This window comes from Pleurodeles waltl, chromosome 8 (genome assembly GCF_031143425.1).
Source record: "Pleurodeles waltl isolate 20211129_DDA chromosome 8, aPleWal1.hap1.20221129, whole genome shotgun sequence".
Taxonomy (NCBI): Eukaryota; Metazoa; Chordata; class Amphibia; order Caudata; family Salamandridae; genus Pleurodeles; species Pleurodeles waltl.
Window position 1 is genome coordinate 1,384,195,359 of NC_090447.1, and position 22,408 is coordinate 1,384,217,766.

Genomic DNA, 22,408 nt, shown 5'->3' on the forward strand with positions numbered 1-22,408 from the left:
TCCTAACCCTGTAGCGCAAAGAAGCTAACACAAGGGTGCCACAGTGAGAGGAGCAGCGTATCATAGGGCACAAAAGTGGAACAAACTCCATCACTTCCTCCTCTCAGAATTCACTGGTGTCATGGCTTTGACGACAGTCCCCCTCACAGCTACTGCGACCTTGCAGATGCCACTCCCAGGAAAGCTGTTTAATACCCGGCTCGAATAGCACTGCTTCCTCTTTGAAGAGGCACCACTTCAAATACCCCCCATAGTTGCTGTCACAGGCTCAGAGTGCTTCCCCATCACTCTCTGGACTCCTGTGTATAATAATCCACTCATCGTCTGTCACAGCCGAGTAATGTTTAACCTGCTCTCCTCTCTTCCAACCCCAGGCTTCATGTAACCACTCCACTAAGTTCCCATGCATCATTTGATGTATACTCTATGCATTATTTCTGATTGCCGTGGTTACCAAGTAATTGGAAAATCAATGTCAAGAAAATAACTTTCTGACTCTATCAAGTGGCCCTTTTCTCACTCCTGCTTCTACTGGTGTTTCTCTCAGTGCTTCAACACACCTTCCTCTTTCTACAGGAATATATGTGTTTGTTTATATGGGTACACACCCCACTGTCTACATCTCAGTCAATCCTGGGCAGTAACAGTAAGGAGTCCATGGGCAGGAGATGTTTTAAACAGGAATACTGTTGTTTCACAAACTGTGGCCACCAGTACCACCCACTACTTGTACTTTTGCAACCCAAATGTGTTGTCGTGACTTTTTTTTATATAAGACAACAAACAAGCAGGATCCATGCCAGGCTTGCAGGGTAACCACTGTGTAGCTAAGTTCCATATAAATTAATTTTACATAATTTATCTTATGTGGGTATCAAGAAACTCTGACGTGGTTCTTGGCCTACCTTGGATTCTAAAAAAAAACATATATTTGAATCCTTTTCATAGCCTGACAAAATGCCAATGAACCAGCCCTGTAGGAGCCTCACTGGGCACCACTGGTCTAGGTGAAAAAACACTTTATGGCCCAACCCCAGGCTTCTGGCTCTACTCAGAGTGGTCCAGATGGCAAGGCCAAGACTTCAAATTTTGAGTAGCCACCCCAACAGAAATAATTCCAACTTCAAAATCATTAGCCAGTGCACAGATGTATGCACCGAAAAGGCACCCCCAAGGCCCAGGAGATTCAGATACACATTTGTTCTGCAGAGTCCAGTCCTGAGCCAAGGGCTGTCATAAGACTATTAGCCCAAGGCAGTGCTTTGAATGAATACAGAGTACGAGCCCTTCTGTATTTCAATTTAAAACACTGACCCAAGGTCACAGATGTCGCACCTTTGGAAACTATCCAGTCAGCCCATCTACCACTGAAGCTCTGTTTCACCAATCTGTACACATTTGAAGCCCCCTGTTCAGGTAAGCTGCCTCTTCTGTTATTCTCTTTGTAACAGTCAATGTTTTTAAAAGTTAGGCTGGGTTTGCCAGTGTAGAGGAATAATGCCTTTAAATGTTCCACACACAGAAATATGTGACTGTCCCCTTGTCTTTGCTCCTAACTCTTTTGACCCTCTCTTTCTCTGGGTTAAATGTCATGTAGGTTCCTCTTTGTGGCATGTTTGGGGTTATAAAAATGTAGGTAAGCACAGTAGAAAGGGTTGCATCTCTAGGGTATCACAGCCAGTCTGTAGGAATGAGGCAAAACACTCCCAAGATGGCAGTCTTGTTGTGTCCTCTCTCCTGCAGTGACAGGCCTGGGAGTGTTTGCTGTGGCACCTGGCATACATTTTCAACACTCCAAATCCAAACAGACAGGTAAAAGACATTGGTGGTCATTTCGACCCTGGCGGTCCGAGACCGCCAGGGCTAATAGGACGGAAGCCCCGCCAACAGGCTGGCGGTGCTTCCAGCCCTATTACGACCGCGGCGGAAGCGCCGTGGTCGCACCGCCGGGGCCGGCGGTTTCCCGCCGTTTTAGCCCCGACGGTGATAATCCGCCAGGGCAGCTCTGCAAGCAGCGCTGCCCTGGGGATTATGACACCCCTACCGCCAGCCTGTTTCTGGCGGTTTGCACCGCCAGGAAGAGGCTGGCGGTAAGGGGTGTGCAGGGGCCCCCTAACAGGGCCCCGGCCAGCTTTTCACTGTCTGCATAGCAGACAGTGAAAAGCGCGACGGGTGCAACTGCACCCGTCGCACGGCCGCAACACCACCGGCTCCTATGTTGCGGCCTCATCCCCGCTGGGCCGGCGGGCGCAAACTTGGTTTGTGCCCGCCGGCCCAGCCGGAATGTCATAATGGGGGCCGCGCGAGTGTGGCCGCATTGGTGCCCGCACGGCGGTAGCCGCCCGCCAAGGTCGTAATGACCCCCATTGTCATTTACCACGCCAATAGCGCTATCTCTCACAAATGCGAGACATATAGCATTGCAAATTCTTAACACTGTGCATCTGTTCACTTGATGGGCAGGCACGCAATGTTGGTGTTATTCACAGTTCCTGTTAAACAGTATGTTTCGGTTATGCTACTGCCCTTTGGGAGCATACAGTGATATGAAGTTGGTGGTCTCTGAATTCACAATTTAAAAATACAGCTTTTGGTGAAGTTGGTTTTTGAATTGTAAGTTTGAAAACGCCACGCTTAGAAAGTGGGCATTTTCTATTTTATCCATTCTGCGGAATACACGTCTTGGTCGGGATGACAGTTGGGCTGTTCGTGAATTCACTGTAGACCAGTGGTCTTCAAACTGGAGGCAGGCCTCTGGGGGGCGGGGAAGGACCAGGCTCTTACCAAGAGAAGCATTATGCTAATAACAGGGCTTTGTTTTAAGCTGATAAAAATGATCAGCACCAAACTGCTCTGTCTGTAACAGGTCATCACTAACATGTTTTTGTAATTTATATGCAAGCTGAATCTGTCAAAAGAGAAGGGACTCCAAATACTCTTTCTCCCCCCCTCCCCCCCCCCCACCCACCCACACACACACACACACACACACACACACACACACACTTTTAATAATCACACTGTGGATACTTTTATATGTTAGTTAGGCCTGCCTGCCTGACCAGAATAGTATGTTTGGTTCAGGAGTTTGATTGCATTTTTAAAACAGTAACGGAACATAACTGCAATGTTTAAGTAAGTTACACATATATTTAAACATTGCCAATTCAATAAAGATTATTGTGAAAAATGTGGAGGGGTATGCCCATTGAGATTTTTATTCCACTGGAGGGTGGTAGTATTAAAAGGTTTAAAGACCACTGCTCTAGACAGTCACACAAAAGGAGCTGGAGTGTGCAATTCAGATCCTGATGGTCCATCACCAGGCTAATGGGTCTTCTTGAGCTAGAGTGGTGGGAGGAGCTGACACTTGCACCTGAATAGGGCTGTGCGTGTCCTCACACAACACAGTCTCCAACCCCTTGGAGTGTGTCTGGGGCCAGGGCAGGGGAAGGCAGGGTTTTGTGCATTACAAAGACAGACTTCTCTTTGAAATTTGCCTACTTCATAAACAGAAATGGGTGTAAGTACTGGACCTCGGACACCACAAAGTTATAATCCCTCTGGACTGAACACATCCTGCCAGGAAGAAGGGTTGAATGCTGTAGGTGGGACTACCACTCTGCCTGTTGCTTTGCTTTGCTGGTCTGGTACTTACTGCTTCTGTCCTGGGAGTGAAAGTCCCGGACTTTGTTTCCTACATCCTGCTTCCAAAGGTTCTCCAAGGGCTTAGACTGAGCTTGCCTCTTGTTAAGTCTCGGGGCATGAAAGACTTCTTCTTCCAGCACCTGGGCTCTTTTGCTGAGAGCCCCGACTTGCCAAGTGGTGCCAAATTCAGTCCCTGGGCCCATGGGAGTGAGTACTGGTGCAGCCAAGAAGAAACCAAGCACATCGACTCCAGAGCAACTTCGGAACTCTGACTCCTCGCCGCTGCCTGCACCTAAGCCGTGGTGCCAGTGGAGTGCAACGACCGTCACCACGCCGTAGGCCTGATGCCTCCACAGTGCCTCTGACGTCCTGCCACAGTGTGAGTCCCGAGTGCGTTGTCACTGACGTCCGTGACACCCGACTCCGCCTCAGCACCTGTGGCCACGTGGTGTTATGGCAAAACTGCAAAGTCTTCGCCTTGCATCTTGACCTACTGGATTCATCGACCCTGCCTTGTAAGTATTGAACGCCTTGCCAGAGATGCCGCATCACCTCCCCTGCAACTGAAAGGAATCAAAGCCTCACCTCCCCTGTGTAACAGTAAAGAACCAAAGCCCCAGCTCCCCGGTAGCAGTAAGGAACTGACTTTGCACCAGCTCTTGCACCGCATCACCTACCTGACTCCATGAAACGTCTTTGTTTCCTCATCGTTTTCCAAGGTACTAAACCTAGGGTCTCTGCCACTCCGTAACTGGACCACACTCCCTCGCAAGTGGCGTCAGACTGTTGGGAACAACTCTGTCAAGACTCCGTGATAGTTCCAGTTGGAACTATTGTTTCTAAGTGATTTACTAAGATTTAATCGTAGAAAATTCATATCTTTACTTGTGTATGTTCGATTTTGGTCATTTTGGTCTTGTTTTACTCAGATAAATATTGACTATGTTTCTAAGTGTGTGTGTGTGCGCAAATACTTTACGCATCGCCTCTGAGATGTTGGATTTTGGTCTTGTTTTACTCAGATAAATATTGTGTGTGTGTGTGTGTGTGTCTATGTGTGTATAAAAATACTTTATGCATTGCCTGACCGCTCGTGCCAAGATACCAAGGGGGGAGCAGGGATTACCTTAGCTGTGTCACCCTTAGCCTGACTAGAGTGAGGGCTCGTATTTAGACAGGGTGCAAACCACTGTGAACTACAGACCTCATTTCTAACACTCTTCCATTGCTCTCCTGTGTTGAAAGGGATGCTGGTTCCAGTTCGGAACCAGACACTGAAATGACATCACAGTGACGTCATTGGAACCATAAAGCACCCACCCTGATGCAACAATATCAGTTCCCTATATTTCCCCACCTTTCAGCATACATGCAGGGCTGGTTTTCTTGAATTATTTATTATTATTTTTTTTACTCAGATTTTCTCAGATAGATTTCTGTTTCAAAACTTTTCGGCACGGTGCTTCAGAGAACGCCACCTTTGAAAGATTTATGGTTGAGTCCCTGTTGTGATTGTGGCATGCAGCTGTCCATCACTATCTCCCATGTGTCCTGCTAGCTGTGCAAGCAGTACCATAGCTTGAACATGAAGTCCATAAAAGAATGAAAGGCCAAACTATAGTCATACTAGAGTCTGACTCTGATCCCATACAGATGTCATAAGGAGAACAACATGACACCGATGTCTGCAGCGAGTATTCGTATCTGCTGCCACCCCCTTCCTCCAATGTGGCAGAATACTTAGTGCTGCAAAACATAGACTAGACACTTCACCTGATCTAGACACCCTCCAGGGCCAAATCTTGCCGAAGTAATTTCATTTCATGTGGTACTTTGGAGTAAGTCTGAGGTATTAGAATTGCCTGTGCGTTCTTTAGAATCAACATGTAATCTCTTGATAGAGGTGCTATATCCTGCCTCCACTCGGCAAAACCACTGCTGCTGGTTTTTTTTGTGTTTCTTTTCAGCCACCAGCAGAGCCAGTAAGGAATGTGCGGGAAAACTCCACACCAGCATCAGGAGTAAACCAGTACGCCTTTGCCCAAAGAGTCTCGTGTTGCAGGCCACATCCTATACTAAACAGAACCCGGGAGCTTTCCTCGTTCACCGTCCTAATAGGGAGTCTAAAAAGTTGACTCTGTTGGGGGAGAAAAAAATCTTAATGGCTCTCCAATCCCTTAATGCAGTCGTTCTTTTGGGGTCATATAATAATGCTCTAGGGGACATGACTGTGATGATTCTCCCAAATTTGCCAGTCCATCTTAGGAAACACTTTTCAGAGTTGGTCCGTGGTGGGCTAGACATGCCAAAACATGTCATTAGGGTTGAGCTAGATACAGCAGATTCGGTGGCTGGGGCTGTGGACTCCTAGGTAGCTAATCCCGAATTGGAAGGCCTAATCTTTGGGCCTTCATTCAGCTGGTAGGGACTACAGGCAGTTTTGAAAAGTTTGAGGCTCCTGAAAGGGTTTAATGTTCGGCAGAGCCATCTTTCTCAGACTCCTATGCAGCCAAACCCACTGCTCTGGCCGTACAGAGGCGCAGAGCCAGTGGGATATTTGCAGTTGTCATCCTCCTCCTCCTCTTCCCCTGCACCACCTGGGAATCTGCTTCTAAGTCCCCTTACAGGAGCATATGCAGCCCAAGGGAGGCCTGGTAGCCCATGCAATGGATCCGTCCGATTGTATCAATGAATGCTTCAAATTGTACAATGGGCTTATGCCATACCATTCCATCAGACTCCTCACCAGATCCTTAGTCAGAAGACCAGCTTCAAGTCCTGCAGCAGGAAGCGGTAGCCTTGCTGTAGAAAGGAGCAGTGTAGTTGGTTCCAGAGCAGGAAATTAGTCAGGGGTGCTGCTCTCAGTACTTCCTGGTCCCAAGAAGAACAATAGTCTCCTATGGATCCTAAACTTCAGGAAAAGTTGAAGATGCTGTCCATGGCTTGCATCTTCTGGCTCCAGAAGCGGAAGGCTAGATGGTGTCCTTCATCTTGTAGGAATTCTATTTCCACATTGATCCTGCAGTCATCCAGGGCGTACCTGTGCTTTGAGGCAGGCTCTACCAGTTCACTGTCCTCCCATTTAGACTGACATCGACACCTCTGGTCTTCACCATCTTATTGTATTCCCCTATCTGGACAGCTGACTGGTCAAAGTTAGTTTACCGGAGATGGTGTTTGATCACCTACAGGCAACAGCATTCCTGCTATTTAACTTGGGCTTTTCCATCAACACTAAGCATTATTGCTTGGATTCAGAGGTGAGGCCCACTTGATACTGCTTCAGAATATATTAATCTGGGGAGGAATCTGTAGATAGATGTATTCACCAGAAGAAAACATTACTTACCTTCGCTAATGAGCTTTCTGGTGGATGCTCAATCTTCACTGAGCCCACCTGCCTACCTGTTTGGGAGGATGGTCATAAGGCACATTTGAAAAGGTACCAACCTAGATCACTGCATTGCACTGCCACAGTTAATGTTGTTTCCTCCTCTCTGCCTCTCAGGGCTCGGAAAAATGGATGGGGAACAGGCAGTGCAATGGGGGAGGGGGAGCTTTGTAGCTGGAGTGATGTCACCATGATTTTGTTTCCGGTAACAACTTTGAGCCAGAACCCCTTGCCAGCATAGGAGAGCCGATGCAAAGGTTTCTGGATCCTGTCTGGGGATATTCAACAAATGTAGAGTCTGCAGGTAGCTAGAGTGTCTGTTTGAAGGGTTTTTACACAAGGTAAATATTTTTTTCTTTGTCAGCCCCTAAACTGTATGAGTTCTTACACATAATAGACCAGCTCCGAGATGAGACGATATCTTTACACTTGGCACTTTTTTAAATGATTAAACGTGTGGCCTCGTGAAAAATGTCAATACAGCGGCTCGTTATTTTCAAGCCTGGTCTGTTTAATTTAGGTTACTGTTGCCTGATGACAGTCGTTGACGAATACGCTGAAGAGACTGTTAGTGGCTTAATTTGTAGCCACAGGGAACCCACAGGGCCTAGAACGGCCGCTGATGACACAGCGTTTGTTCCTAATAGAAAAAGAAAGGATCCGTTGAGAGACAGATGACTGCGAAAAGAGTCCTGTGAGGAGATTATTGTAATGTTTTGTGCTTTGTAGATTTCTACTCTAAGGCGAAGTTTGTTTCTCCAGAATGACTGACCAGGACGTCTTAGAAAATCATACTTAAATGACAGAAACCAAGTACCAAAACTGTTTTCAGACCCTATTGGTATTCCCACAGTTGTATTAATTGTCACAAAGATACAATTTGTTTAACTTTGGTGATTGCAAGATGTCACTTCAACTTAGACTCTTGCATGCACCTAAAATGTCTGTCAAGATTTGGATCAGAATCCTGCATAGTCTCTCAGTCGTAGGCTCAGCTGGCCTCTGTTGGGCAGGCGCTAGAGCTGACTTACAGGGTCCAGGGCATTCGTATGAGCTTCCCCGTCAGTGGAACCAAGGTCTGGGCATGTTTGCAACAAGATCAGGAGTCACTCCTGAGGAATCAGTCCCATTGTCCAAACCTAATACTCTAATTCATGGAATTGAGTGACATACATGTACTAACCTAATGATGGATCCTTCGACAGCAGCACTTGCCCTCTCTACTTTCAGTAAATTACAGTTGCAGTACACTGTAGTATGGACGTGCAGCTGTAATAGAGGTTTATGGGCCACATTGTAGGATGTGCACTGAGCCGACCCGTGTAAACATCCTCTGCCTGCAGAATTGGTTTATGGCAGTATTTTGTATTGCTTGTCCCTTTCAGTGGCGGGGACTGTGTTAGGACATCTTGTCCCTGAACATGGTTGTTTTCACAAGCATTATTGGGCCATCAAACCCTGCATGGCTTTATTTTGTCTCTGCAACATTTTCAATAAACCAGTCGGTATTTGTAAGAACATTTGTGCCTCTGGCTCTTGGATTGGTCAATCTTTAAACGATTGTGTCTCGCATTTCAGACATTATACAACCATTCTGTGTTTAATTGGCTTCCAGTTGAATTTCTCATTGGGGCTGGCATGCATTCTCGCAGATGACATGGTTCTGGGGCCTGGCAGACAGTTGTGACATTTAAAAAGCTTTCATAGGTGTCTGCCTTGTGTCAGGAGACAGGGGGGTGCATGCCGGTCTTCTAGAAATAACTTGTGGCTTTATATTATTCAACTAGTATATGCCCTTTAAGTAAGGCCATTAGTGGTTAGCCTCTAAACCCATTTCTCCTCTGGTATTTTATAGGTTTAGAGGCAAAGCTTTTTCTTCTAGACTACAGAGGGACTCTTTCAAGTAGGCCATATCAAGTTTTTATTCAATTGTTTCATTGTACTTGTAATGTACATTTTCATTCCACTTCTGAAAAAAAGAGCTGGGCCTACAGACTAATCTAATTTTAAGCCAATTCTACTCCCTGCAGGCTCTTTGACGAAAGTCTTCCTGTCTCCTACAAGGTGGTGTACACAAATGGGCATCATTTAAGGGTCGTCAGCAGTTGCAACGCCTAAGACTTCACTTCCAACCTGTACCATTGTCTTTGCAACCCCTGGACTCTGTGGTGACCATGCAACCCAGGAAAAAATAAATCTGTTTTCCACGTGCACCTCTTTTTTTAAACCCCTTAATTGCTGAGACTTTTCCACTACAGTACTTTGCGTTTAATCCTCCATAATTTTTTTCACATACAGTATCCACGCCAAATATGCGTCCTTGTTTCCAAACTTCATGAGGATTGTAATGGTACACAGGGTTGGTGGATTTTCCTGGAGGGGACCGATAATGTAGGCAATAAACAGCAAATTTTTGTTTTTTATTTAATTCGGGGGGGGGGGGGAAGGGGGGGGATGTGATCCGCAAATAATTGACTTTTTTATCCTAAAAATTGCACCAGTGAACGTTTTGCTGTGCTAAAATCACCATCTTCCTAGCTTTCAGGAACATACAGTGCTGTATCAAAAACAATTTTTTACCTAGTTTTGGAATTTTCCATGAGGTTGCCCATTTTTCCTAATTTTTGTGGTTTCAACCTACTTCGATTCTATGGTGGAAGCAAGTGTGAAACCAATGGGTGACGCCAGAAAGCTGTACATTCCTGAAAAGTAGACAACATTCAACAAGGCATCATTTTTGTAGATCCTGTAACATATTACCAAAGAAACTAACTGTTGAAATAAAATTATAATGAAGCTAAATAGGAAAAAATAGCAATTGGTGACAATGTTTTTGAAGTAATGGGACTGACACACAGTATTGATCATTTAAGGTAATCCGTAAGGTTTATTGTCACGAACAAGTACGTCTCCTTCCTCCTTGCCAGTCACATCCAACTGCCCCCCGATCTAACCGCCACCTCGCTCCCATATTCCATTCCGAACCCCCACGGCGCCATGACAACAAAACACATCATAACACATCTCCCTCCTTTCTAAAAATCTAACAAAACTCAAACAAATATACTAGTACAGAACATATACTCTATAAAGTGTATATAACAGAAAAAAAAAAAAAATTGAGTATAACAATACGTTCATTTGAGTTGAACATAGTCTTCCAAATAACGAGGTGGTTTCCGAGACCTTTGACTCCGATAGTTCCCACTTAAACCTGGGTTGCAATCACCGGGATTAACATCACAGCTTTGAGAAAGATTGCTTCCAGAATGGTCTTCAGAAACTCTACCCTTGGATGTACAGCCCAATTCTTCATCACTCATCATCATAAAATTGTTGCCATCCGACACATCAAGCATCAGTTTCACATCTCTATCACTTCCTTTTTGATATAGTGCTACTCTCCGTCTATTCCATTTGTTACCATTCTCTAACACAACATACCCTTTACACGCTTGCCTGACTTTGAATGGACCCATACATTTTGAAAGACCACCAGATAACCTCCCTCGTTTGATTTTTACCCAATCCCCTACGACTACATCACTTTTTTTTTTCATTTTGCTTTTAACTTCAAGAGTCTTGGGGGTTACCATACAACATCCAAGCAGGGGTTAATTTCGAACCAGGTTTCCTGCCTCTCATCAAGTAATGGGACTGACACACAGTATTGATCATTTAAGGTAATCCGTAAGGTTTATTGTCACAAACAAGTACGTCTCCTTCCTCCTTGCCAGTCACATCCAACTGCCCCTCGATCTAACCGCCACCTCGCTCCCACATTCCATTCCGAACCCCCACGGCGCCATGACAACAAAACACATCATAACAGTTTTCATTTGTAATTTTTTGCCTCAATTGCTCATTTACAAACGTGCCATAGAAATACGTCAGGCAGACCCTTCTGGTTGCAGTGAAATATAGGATTTTTAGGTTTTCCAAAAACATGCAATACTCCAAGACAAAAACTGAGCTTCAGTTTCTAATGATTTTTCTTTGTCTTTGACCATGCAGCAGTTCATATGTTAAAATCTTTTGAACAAAAAGTAGTTATGAAGGAAACCTATATATTTCTGAATTGTGCACAATATGTTGAGTTTAGGGAACAATGGTTATTTGTACAACTCTAAAACTGGGGTTACCCTTACTATCCTGTAATTCAAAGGGCAGTTTGCAAAATGTGTTCTTTCTTGTGCACTGGCTTACATTTGGAAGACAAAAATGCAGAGAAATCTAGTTAGTTATAACAAATGACTTACTACTCTGTGTTCCCACATGTCTCCTGATTTAATAAAAAAAAAAAAAGGTATTGCACTTGTGTGGCTGGACTTTGCACCTGCAACACAAAACACCACAAAACTGCAACAAAGGATCAAACCAGGGATATTGGGAATCTTTGTAAAGAACTCTCATTGACCCTGGTTTGATCCGTTCCTGTCATGTGCACTAGACACAAGTGGCGTAGCGTTTTGATCGTGAAAAGTTTGGGAACACTGGATGGTAGAAATGTTATGTATTCCGCCAGATTCTGGAAGTTTCTGACACAGAAATGTGAGGAAATGCGTCATTTTAGGTAACGTTTTATGTTTGCAGGGCATACTAGGTAAGAAAACATTTTGGAATTCTTGCAAACCCTGGACTATCCTGGTGTCTAGCTTTCAGAAATGTCTGGGTTTAATAATTTTTTGGGGTGGCCTCTGAGCAGGCGCCTGAATAGTGTAGCCATTCAGCATGGCAAGTAAGAGATAATTTAGATTTACCCCCACTGTGCTGGTCCATATGTCACAACTATGATCAAAGGACCCAAATATCCTCTTTCTTGATTTGGAGATTAGGATGCGCTGCACCTAAGGCAGGCAGAAAGACTGTTGTGGCTTAGGGCAATAGGCCCACACCCCATTTTTCCCAAAACCAAAAAATAAATCCATGGTTTCCAATGGGCTTTTTGCCTCCCTCGAGAGCGGAATTGTGGTAGACCTCTCAATGAACCTTTTGGGTGGGGCATAAAGACTGTTGGAGTTGTTTTAGGGGTGGGGGCACAGTCCAGTGCCTGGATGCCTCCCCCTCTTTCCTTCTTTGTTTTTGGTGGGGGGGGCATCTTTTCCTGCCGATCTACAGAGAGTTCTGCCACACTGGAGAGGTAGATAGGTAGATTGTGAATAAACACTCACTATCTGCCCCCTGGTGGCTGGTGGAGGAGGAAAGATTCTTGTTTCAAATGGTGTGGAGGTGTTGCACAGGCCTTATACCAGTAAAACCATTTATCTTAGTGTCCAGTGGGTTTTCTGTGCTGCTGAGGGAGCGGGAGGTTGGGGGGGGGGGTGGCAGTGAGGGGCTGATTGGGGCTAAACGTCCCCTATCCACCCCCAGGGGGACAATAAACAATCTATCAAGCCTGGGTGGTGCTCCTGTTCCTGGAGGTTGCCCTGCTTTTCAAGAAAAACACTGCCAGGGGTGTAGATTCCCCCCTTAACATGCTCTAGATGGGAAGGAGAGGAGCACAGTCATATGGCCAGGGGGCATGCCCACCCCTCAATTAATAATTCCTGGTGTCTAATGGAGTGGATTCCTGCTTGGGGATTGTGTGCCTAAGGTGAGCATGGACTGACTGGAGAGAGGCAGCGCTGTAAAGGGGAGATGCTGTGTGCACTGGTGTTACATCATATTAAAATTTTGGACGCAAGGAAACATCTTTGATTCTGAGAAGGAAAATGCATCTGCGTTTTAAAACAAAAGCATTTTTATTTTCATGTAAGAAGGATGAATCGGTGACGTCCTCCACACCATTAAGATAGTGCAGTGGATGACGGCTTTAGCAGTTAAACCAATGATTCTTAACTATTGCATTCCTTCTCATTTTGTTGTCTCCGTTAGCTTAAATAAGGGACCCAAACAGGATTCTGAACTTTCTGTTCCTGGGGATTCGTTTTGCACTCATGCACATGTTGTCATTGCAGAAAAAAGCAACCTTATTAGTTATCACTTCAGTTTGCAGAGTAAGAAACTCTGTTTAAAATGCTTCCATGAGCCTGACACATTTTTTCACAAATGTAGGGTGGATATGAGTAGTTACGAGATGCCATCATTTATTATTCATTTATTCCTAAATTGATATCTGATTTTCAAGACAATTAGGCCATATTTCAACCCGCTTTCTTTCATAACACATCCATTCGTCTGAAATGTTTTCTTTACTCATTATCTGTTAGAACAGTGTTAATTACATTACAAACTGGGCTAGAAATGTTGAACATTTTTCAATTATAACCCTATTAGAATAACCCTTGCCACTTCTTAGAGATTAATTGCATCATGGAAGTATCTTTTATGTTTCTGCGCTATACAAACGACATCTCCTTTCTGGAAGAATGAGCTCACTTGACAAAGAGAAAGCCACCACTACTTTCGCCCTGTTATATATTCATATTTCTGAAATATGAAAATCAGCCACTTGGATATCCGTCCACATCATTAGTACACTTGTGGCTAGAGTTGCTTTCTAGAGTATAAGTACCCATGTGAATCGGCCATCCCTTTGCTGCTCATTTGTTTAATAGTTTATATTATCATTCAAAACCCCATGATGAAGAATGGAAAAAAAAAAAGTTACGTACTTAGAATCCTAAATCCTCATCTTGAAAGTCATCATTCCATTCACAAGGAACCTGGTATTTCCCTGGCCGCAGTCCATGACATGTTCATACGGGACAGAAGAAGGTCCTTCTCTTCTGCAAATCAACTGCGGTCAACTTCGTGGCAGTGAGGCTGCTGTCTACATAAAAGGCGCAGAGTTACCTTTTCAACTTTGTCAAACTCTATCTATTGAGAACCATTTAATTTCATCCTTGTTCATTTTTACTTCTAAAAAGACTAAACATTGTTCTGTTAGTGTTTTTCTACTCAATGACTTTAGTTATTGCAGTTTGTAACTGAAAATAAAATTCTGTAGTCACTTTAGATATTTTTCAGAAGATATTTTAACTCTTATAAAAAGTTGCGCGAACCCAATGAACTGGTGGATTTCAATGAAGAGCCTCATGTTGGAATCGTCAGTAACCATTTTCTTACTGCATATATTACCATCATTGTTCCTTTTAACAAAGGATTCCATGTTTGGTTCAGGAGGCAGTCATTTTCATTGCCACTGTTACATGCTCTGGAACAGTTAAAACCTTAAATGCTAATGACTTCGAGAGGCCATTTTAGTCTTTTCAGAATCAAGCAGTCTTTCTTGGACCTCTCTGAAAGATGTTCATTTATTTAACTGTTAATGTGCTGCGTTGCATGCGGGTGGAAACTATCTCAGAACTTTAGGATTATTCAACCAAGCAAGAAACATTTTGCCAGAGCTGGGTCTACTCTTCATGCTCTGTTAGCATAGTTTCCCTCTGTTGCTCCATCCCAGCGGCTATCCACATCACCTCGCATGAACTTACTTTCTCTTCAGACACAGTTGCAGTGCCTGCAGTGGGCAGCACAGGGCCTCATGCTTCAGTTGCAGTCTGTCCTTGATTGTCTCATCACTGGGTGCTCTACCAGTGTGAGGCCTGCGCGTGTGCTCATTGGTTGATCCTAGACCCCCTCTCTCCTAAAGTTTCTCATTGATGTGCCATGTGACAGACTGTCAGCATTTTCTGAGGCTACTGGTTGCACTCTGCTGGACTGCACGTGGCCTGCTGCCACTGCCCAGCCTGTCCACTTGCTCCCTCTCCTCCCGCTTTGGTGTGCAGCGGGCTAATGTTTGCCATCATGGTGGGCCAGTGATTCTGCTGTGTGCTGCTCTGTGCCAGGTAACTAGTATATTAAATCGATGACCACCCATTAGCATCTCCGCTTCTCCACCTTCACATGCGCCTGGGTCACCTGCATCTGTGGCGTCACACTCGAGTAGCACAAGCTTGTTCCTTCACCACCACCTTCTTCCTGGTTCGGCAGTGGATTTCCTTGCCCTGTTTTGCACCTGACACTATTCTCCTGCTTGCATCCTCTCTACTCTCACACAACTTCTGAAGGAATCTGAGGCACAGGTTGTAACTTGATCAGTTTCGGGTGGGGGGGGGAGTGGGATAGTGATGCAGAGGACACTGAGGTGGTGTGATACTCGTGCATTCATTCCACCTCACCCTCCAAATCCTTCCCAGCATATGGCTAAAGGTACCCTGAAGTTGGTAACTTTTTTTATTATTCTTTTTCCTGCAGGTGCCCTTGTTCATGAGCTTTGAGTATTCAGCCTTTCACATAGCTGAGAAACACTGGAATGTAAGAAACTGGCGGCAGTAACTTTGCATCAGTAAAAAAAAAAAAAAAAAAAAAAGTTTTTCAGCTTTTACCGTTTTTATAACAATGGATTTCTGTGTCAAAAAGCAGGGGTTGTGCTAGCCCTGGGCAGATGTCAGGCAGGTTTCTTCCCACACTTAATTATGTTTTGACTGCTTAATGAACCAGAGAGTAGATAAAGCGGGCCTGTGAATCTCAGATTAACCGCTGATGTTTAAGGTTGTGTCAAATGGCCCTGTGGCTTTTCTTTCCAAGGCAGGTTGGGCACGAGCCAGCAATTAACATAAAGATCAAACACAGTCAGCTGCGCGGTAATTACCTCCAGGACGAAGGTGATTACGCAATGGGGCCACCTGGCTGCTCAGAGATGAAGGTTTGGTTGAAGATAAAAGCCTGTGCCTAGTAACCCGTTGTCGGGGTGCTAGAGGAGTGCTTGGTAACGGTGGCTGCCGGCATCACCTCTACACACAGCCGTTTCAGGACGCCTCTTGGGTCCTAGAGAAGAATTGCTACTTCCATTTTGATTGAAACAGTTGTAGATGAACCATCACTTTACTTTGATGGTAGTTTGAGACTTAGCTCTGCTTCGTAAGGTATTAGTAGAAAAATTGGATGTTAGACGGATATCAAACGCAAGGCCTTTTGGAACATCTAGTGTGGAAAAGCGTAATTATAAAAGACAAGAAATGTAATGTGAAACATTACATGAGATCCTTTGCGCGCCATTTAAAGATGTCTTTAAGAGTCTCACTTTGGGAGCCCCAGTAAACCTGATGAGGTTGGTAACTGAAGTTAAAAGATCCATACAGGAGTTTTTTAACTGCTGCAACCAACCGAAAAGTCTGGCTAAAAGTTTGGTGAGAAATTAGGAATTAACCAGGGAATCAAGTGTGGTAATTCGTCATTTCTAATATGAAGCATGACCTACTCTTCCAGAGACTTCTGTGGCACCCCAGCAGAATAAATAGTTTAAGTTTGATAGAGGCCCGTGGTCATCTGCCAGAGAACACACACAGATTAGATGGTGGCAGAGTAAATGGGAGAAAAAGTTGTGATCACAACTTGAAACGTATTTTTTTTCCCCAGAGTGTATGCATCATTTAATTAGTGGGGCTTTGGCTTATTCTATCATTTTCTTTGAAGGAACATGAAAATACCTTTTCCCCCAACACATCTTGCTCCCTTCCAGTCCTGCACTCCTAAAGCTAACGTTCCCTTCTTTTGAGAAAGTGCATTTATTTTGAGAACCATGACATTGTCCCAAGTACTCTTCCTGAAGGTGATATTACTCTGGCATGTTCTCGCATGTTTCTTCTGTATCCACAGCCACTATCCAAACCGTGACCGACACCATCTCCCACAGTGCGGTGGGTCACAAGTACTCGCTGCTCACCTAAGAGTAATACTCTACAAATACTAATGATGTGTTCTAAAATAGAATAAAGGAAGGGTTTGTGCTCCCTCGCAGAAACAAAACACGTTAAATGTTTTTTTTGCAGTGGTTGATGGCAACCACAGATTTCCAATAATTCTCCCGTTAATGATATGGGCTGCTCATTTTAAGTATTAGCAGCTGTTAATGTAAAATCAGTTTATGAAGGGGCTTCGCTGCCTCTGTATATTTGCATAGCTAGCATAAAAACAGGATAAACAACAAACAGAAGACACAGTAAACTTAAAAATAGTTAAAAAATTAAAAAGGAAGTGGAGCATGAATTTAAGCAAAGCAGAAGTGAAAAACAAACGGATGTTTTTGCTAACTCGGCTGTTTATATGGTTGATGTAGGCTTGGTGCAGAAAAACGTGGTTTTGTGTAACGTATTCCGTGCAGGCTTCCTTTGCAAGGTTTGATTTTAGGTTTTTCGTATCGTGCTGTAAGCCATTAGCCTGGCGCCCTTGCACTTTCTGGACATCCTTTTCGTAAGGTTTTGAGATTTCCATCCTTTGTGTATAGCTCATAGACTTATCAAGTGCCTAGTTAAAAAATGATTTTCTTGGTTAATGCATAAGTAAAATGAGCTTGATCATATGCAAGATCTTTGTGAGTGTTGTGTGTGGATGGGTTCGTCCAAGGACTTAGTCATTTTTCGTTGAGCTGACCTGACAATTGTTGATTAGCAAGGCAGCCATTTCTAAAATATATTGTACTATTAAAGTTGACAAAGCAGTCAAGATGTAGTGAAAGTATGGCTACCTTCGGACCACTGTGTCGCACATTCCCACTCCCAGCCATCCCGTGGAAACCGTGTTGCAGTGTTGCCATTACAGTCTTGTCATTACAGCTACCGGTATTTGTTTTTTTGTCTTGTCATGCTTTTACTGTGGGGTCCTAAGTGTTTCTTATTTTAGTCCTCTTTTTTTTTTTTTTTGCCGAGTGATGTTGCGTGGATGCACACCAATAGGCCTGAGACATGTAAACCATAAAAGGGCCTAGTCTTATGTTGTTTTTAACTTTGTATATGACAAGCCAATACTGAATAAAGCTAACATAAATATCCATGCCCCTATACAATTTTAAGCTTTAAGACACCCTTGTTTTACAAACTGAAAATAAAACATCTCAAGAGCTCAGGATGAGCCCTCATTGCATGATTAAGGAGTCGGTAAAGGTGGTCCCTATGATGAAGAATGTTTACCAAATGTGAGAGAGGGGTATTTTCACATTTTAAGGAATAATCAAGCAAAGGTGGAAAGAAATTCAATAGGAAAAGACAAATGATTGAGTGGGAATAATTTCCTCCCTCAAAGAGCACCCCCCCCCCACTCCCTTTTGTGTGTACAAATTAATTGGGAGTTATTGTCGGCATTACTAGTTATTTCCTCTATCTCTGTCCCCCATTTGTTTGAGCACATTTTTATTATTTTTGCGTCAGTTAAAGTGGTGCCAAAACTTGGCAACATGTCAGTATACATTTGTCTTCAAAATCTGTGCATATAATCCCAAAGGGTCTAATCGTGCTATACAGCGGTACTTGGCGTAGCTGGAGGCATTGGTTAAATGTTTACATTGTTTGCAAACATTTCTTAACACATAAGTAACTGGCAGGGCTTAGCAGCTGTAATTAGGCAAGATCTCTACATGTATAACATTTAAGCTGTTCGGCACCAGTTGAGAGAGTTGAAGTAATCTGTTTCAACGTGTAACAGGTAGGTAAGTGTAGTCCCACAGCTATAGTAAGGGAATGACCAATCGGGTGTCAGATTCCATAGTTCAATGTACATATTTTTTTTAGTAGGGTGGTGACAGGAAAGGGGGGGGTGAGCACACAGGAGGGACAGGAAAAGCATCTTTAACCATTCAAGCACAAAATAAAGAGCGTTAATCGTTCATGATTCCCCATCAGATGTGCCAGCTCAGGATTCATCAAAGTAGATTTGTAGTTCATGTAGGAGCGTATCCCACTCCATTGCAATGAGAACGCTGTGTTAACCTCTAACCTCCTGTATACGGAGGGCTCCTGACTCGGCTTTGCCCCATTTCAGAGTGGCTGCAAACCTTAATGCTATGTCAGGAAGATGAGTATCCTTTCACTTCATGACAGTGGCACTTGGGGCTTTGAGTAAAGCTAAATCTATGAGTCTGTTGGCTGTGCTTCCTGACTTATTTCGCTTAAATAATCCCAGGATGCCACCTTCCATCCTGCATGAATTCTCCCTCCCTGTGACAGTTGTCAGGGCATTTGTGACCGCTTTCCACAATGATTGCGCATCTGGGCAGGTCCAGAACATGTGTGCCATGTCGGTGTTAACGCGTCCTTCTATGTCAGTTTATACACATCAGGACTCGTTTTAGGTCGATGAACCTTTTGACCCAGTGGTGAGTCTCCGTAAAACGAGATTACCAAGCATCAAATAAATTTCACAATAACCATTAATGAACCTTCGGCGCATTTATTAATTCTTAGACTCAAATAACCACACCTTGAAGGAAGATTTTGTGAATTTATTCCCTATTGATTACAATCTAATAATAAACATATTAATCTCAAACCAAGAAGCATAAAAGCATAATCACAAAGTGGCAATTACGATGAACTTTCAACAATGCAATGATCAGAAACATAGGATAGATACGTTAGAAGAGAATAGACCATAGTGCATGATAAACAACAGAATATCAGTTCAGCATAGCTACATGTCAGTCATGTCAGTTCCGTCCGTCAAATGAATACCTCATCTAACCTCAGATTAGCATTAGCATGATGGGCTTCATGCAAAACAATTTAGAACTTCAATTTGGAAAACATCTAACTAAGATACCTAATTAAACATACAGCAGTTGGTACCTAGAAAGAAAGGCATATAGATTCTATTAGCATTAATAATTACCCTCCTCGAGTTAAGTCAGCATACAGGATCAGTCTTCGTCTTCAGGACATCAGATGGTTCACCGTCAATCTATCTAAATAGAATCAAGGGACACTCTCCTCATATGGAGGAAAGTATAATAGGGCAGTCTATGGGCTAGGATAATTTTGTCTAAGTCTCAAATCACCAAATAGAGTGACAGAGTTTCTGGATGCAATCGGTATCATTCCCTACCTAATGTGTCTTGTCTCTTGTGTCATGAGTTTTTATCCCCTTTTCGTAATCCATTCCCCCAAAATTCTATTGGTTAATAACTACACCCCATCATTGGTAACCAATCAAATTATTCATTAAGTAATGTATTTGTTATTTCTTGATACTGAATTGTTTCTCAATTGGTCTTCATAATCAGCATTTTTCGTAGGTGGTACGTCCGGGGTTACTTCACCATCTTGGCACACGTCTCGGGTCAGGAGTTCTTTTCCCCTCGTCTCATCGCCCTTGAGAGTGTCCATTACTGTTTCGAAGCACATATCTTTTATACTAAAAGCTGCTAGCATGCGGATGGGAAGATTTCTTCATGTTTCGAATTAATGCAGAAAGAACAATAGCTGGGTCATAATCATTCGCGAGTCCGCACACAGAAAAAGCAGGAAAAATAAGCTTTGAAATGAGTTACACAGCTAGTTCGCAACTCATGCTAACTTAAGACATACACGTTTTAATGAATACAGTTTTGATTGTAATAATGCATATATCTTCTTCTTATTATTATTAGTGTTCATAAATGAGTAAATCTTCACGTTTATTAATGCATTTTAATTATTATTTATTAATATTGCTTTGCCAAATGTAAGCGTTTCACGTCTATAATATATGATATTTAAACTACGCTCTCTCAGTCTCTCCTCTGATGACGCACGTCATCACACAATTCTTGATTTTCAATTTTTCACCTTGCGCATAATACGCATTTCAACATCTTGCCCTTTATGTGAACTTTCCCATATTTCATTGAACATTTTCTCTCTTTCACTTTCTTCATTCTGTTTGACTCTTTTTGACAAGTTTCTTCTAATTTTGTCGTTAATTTTGCATGCTCCCCATAATCCTAATAGACAAATTAAAACAATTAGTAGGCCCAACATAATTTTTGCAAAAACACCATTCCAAATATTGGTAAACCAGTTTCCTACCCGGGCAATTCCTTTTCCAAACTTTTCCCAAACTCCAGGTTCTTTCAGTTCCTTCAAATCTGTACTATCTCTAGTCAGGTTAGTAAGCATGTTTCTAATTTCCTTACTATTATCGGGTATATAGGAACAGCAGTGACGCTCATTAAGCATTTTGCACATACCTCCATTCTTTGCTAAAAGAATGTCTAAAGCAAGCCGATTTTGAAGAGTCATAGCTCTTTCTGCAGCAAGTTCAGTATCCATTAATAATATTGCTCCTGTAAAGTTTGTCAGCATGTTATCCACAATAGTAGACAACTTTTGAATTTTCATAGAATTTAAGATAACCCCAACTGATGGGATTATTGCTCCAAATATGTCACCAATGACAGCAGCCACTGATTCTCGTTTTTGTCTAGAATGTTGTATTTCAGAAGATTTAGGTATTTGTTTTAAGTCATCAATCTGGTATATCTTTGGGAAAACTATTCCCAAATAACATGTCCCATACCATCCCTTTGTGAGACGATAATATGCATTTAACCCACAGATGTAATAGATTCCAGGAATCGCTGGGTCTTGTCCATTTAACATGAAGGTCCATGTACTCTGAAACAAAAACACATGCCTACATTCACTCGTACCCACAAACAAATTGTCTTGATCAGATTTTGGTCTGTATATACATAGTCTACCTACGTGTAATGCATCTATAGCTAACTTGCCTTGTGTTTCAATTGCAGTGAAAGCATAATCATTTGCATAAGTACGTTTTTCTAAACCTTTTTCTAATTTCTCTTTTAGTGCTTTGCGTCTATCATCTGTGTGATCTAAAAAGCTTTTCTCTACAGGAGACAGTAAGCACGTTAAATTGTTGCGGTGTGCATAAGCAGTTCCAAATGTTAGTGTTGGCTCAAAGAATCCTCTAACTAGTTTAATATCATGTTCTTTAGCTAGCTTATTTAAGAATTCAATAACAGGCACAAAAGAAAACACAACATCCAGATTCGAATAGAAGTATTGTACATGCTCTTGATTATAGAATCTCGTTAGTAACAAGCTGCAGCTAATTCCATAAGTAAGAGGGAGACTATGATAAGTAACCCCCTCCTGCACAGATGAAGGAATTTTAGTACACACAACAATCTTTCGTATCCATAGTTTCCACATACTCATTTAATAAGCGATAGAAGACATTAGTAGAAAGTTCCCTCTTCGTATTAGTTCCCTCATGAAGATGTTTAGTATCTTGTTCGAATTTCTCCCACGGTGATAATTTATTAGTTGTAGTGGTAGTCTCAGGTTTTGAAGTTGCATTAATAGTTTCACTCTCTCTCCACGGCATTCCCACAATCACTCCCACAATCATTGTTGCGCATATAACACCTATCATAAGTCCTAACCAACCACACACTTTACTTCCTTTGTTGCTATAAACCATGTTTGTATAGAATCAGAATAGCAGATCAACAATCAACTTAAGATGGCAAACTCTTTATGCGTATTTACAGCGTCTTCTCTCACTCTAGGACCCTTTTTGTCAATTCAGGTTAGCAGCTTGTCGTAATCAGGTTTCTTGATGTCAAATCCAGGTTTGATTGTCTCTTTC

The 22,408-nt window shown here is 42.9% G+C and overlaps 1 protein-coding gene across 3 annotated transcripts in view; it reads left to right on the plus strand.

The window, feature by feature from the left end:
- Positions 1–22,408, plus strand: part of SESN3 (sestrin 3) — a 303,306-nt gene that overhangs the window by 186,467 nt on the left and 94,431 nt on the right. The gene's annotated exons all lie outside the window — the stretch shown is intronic.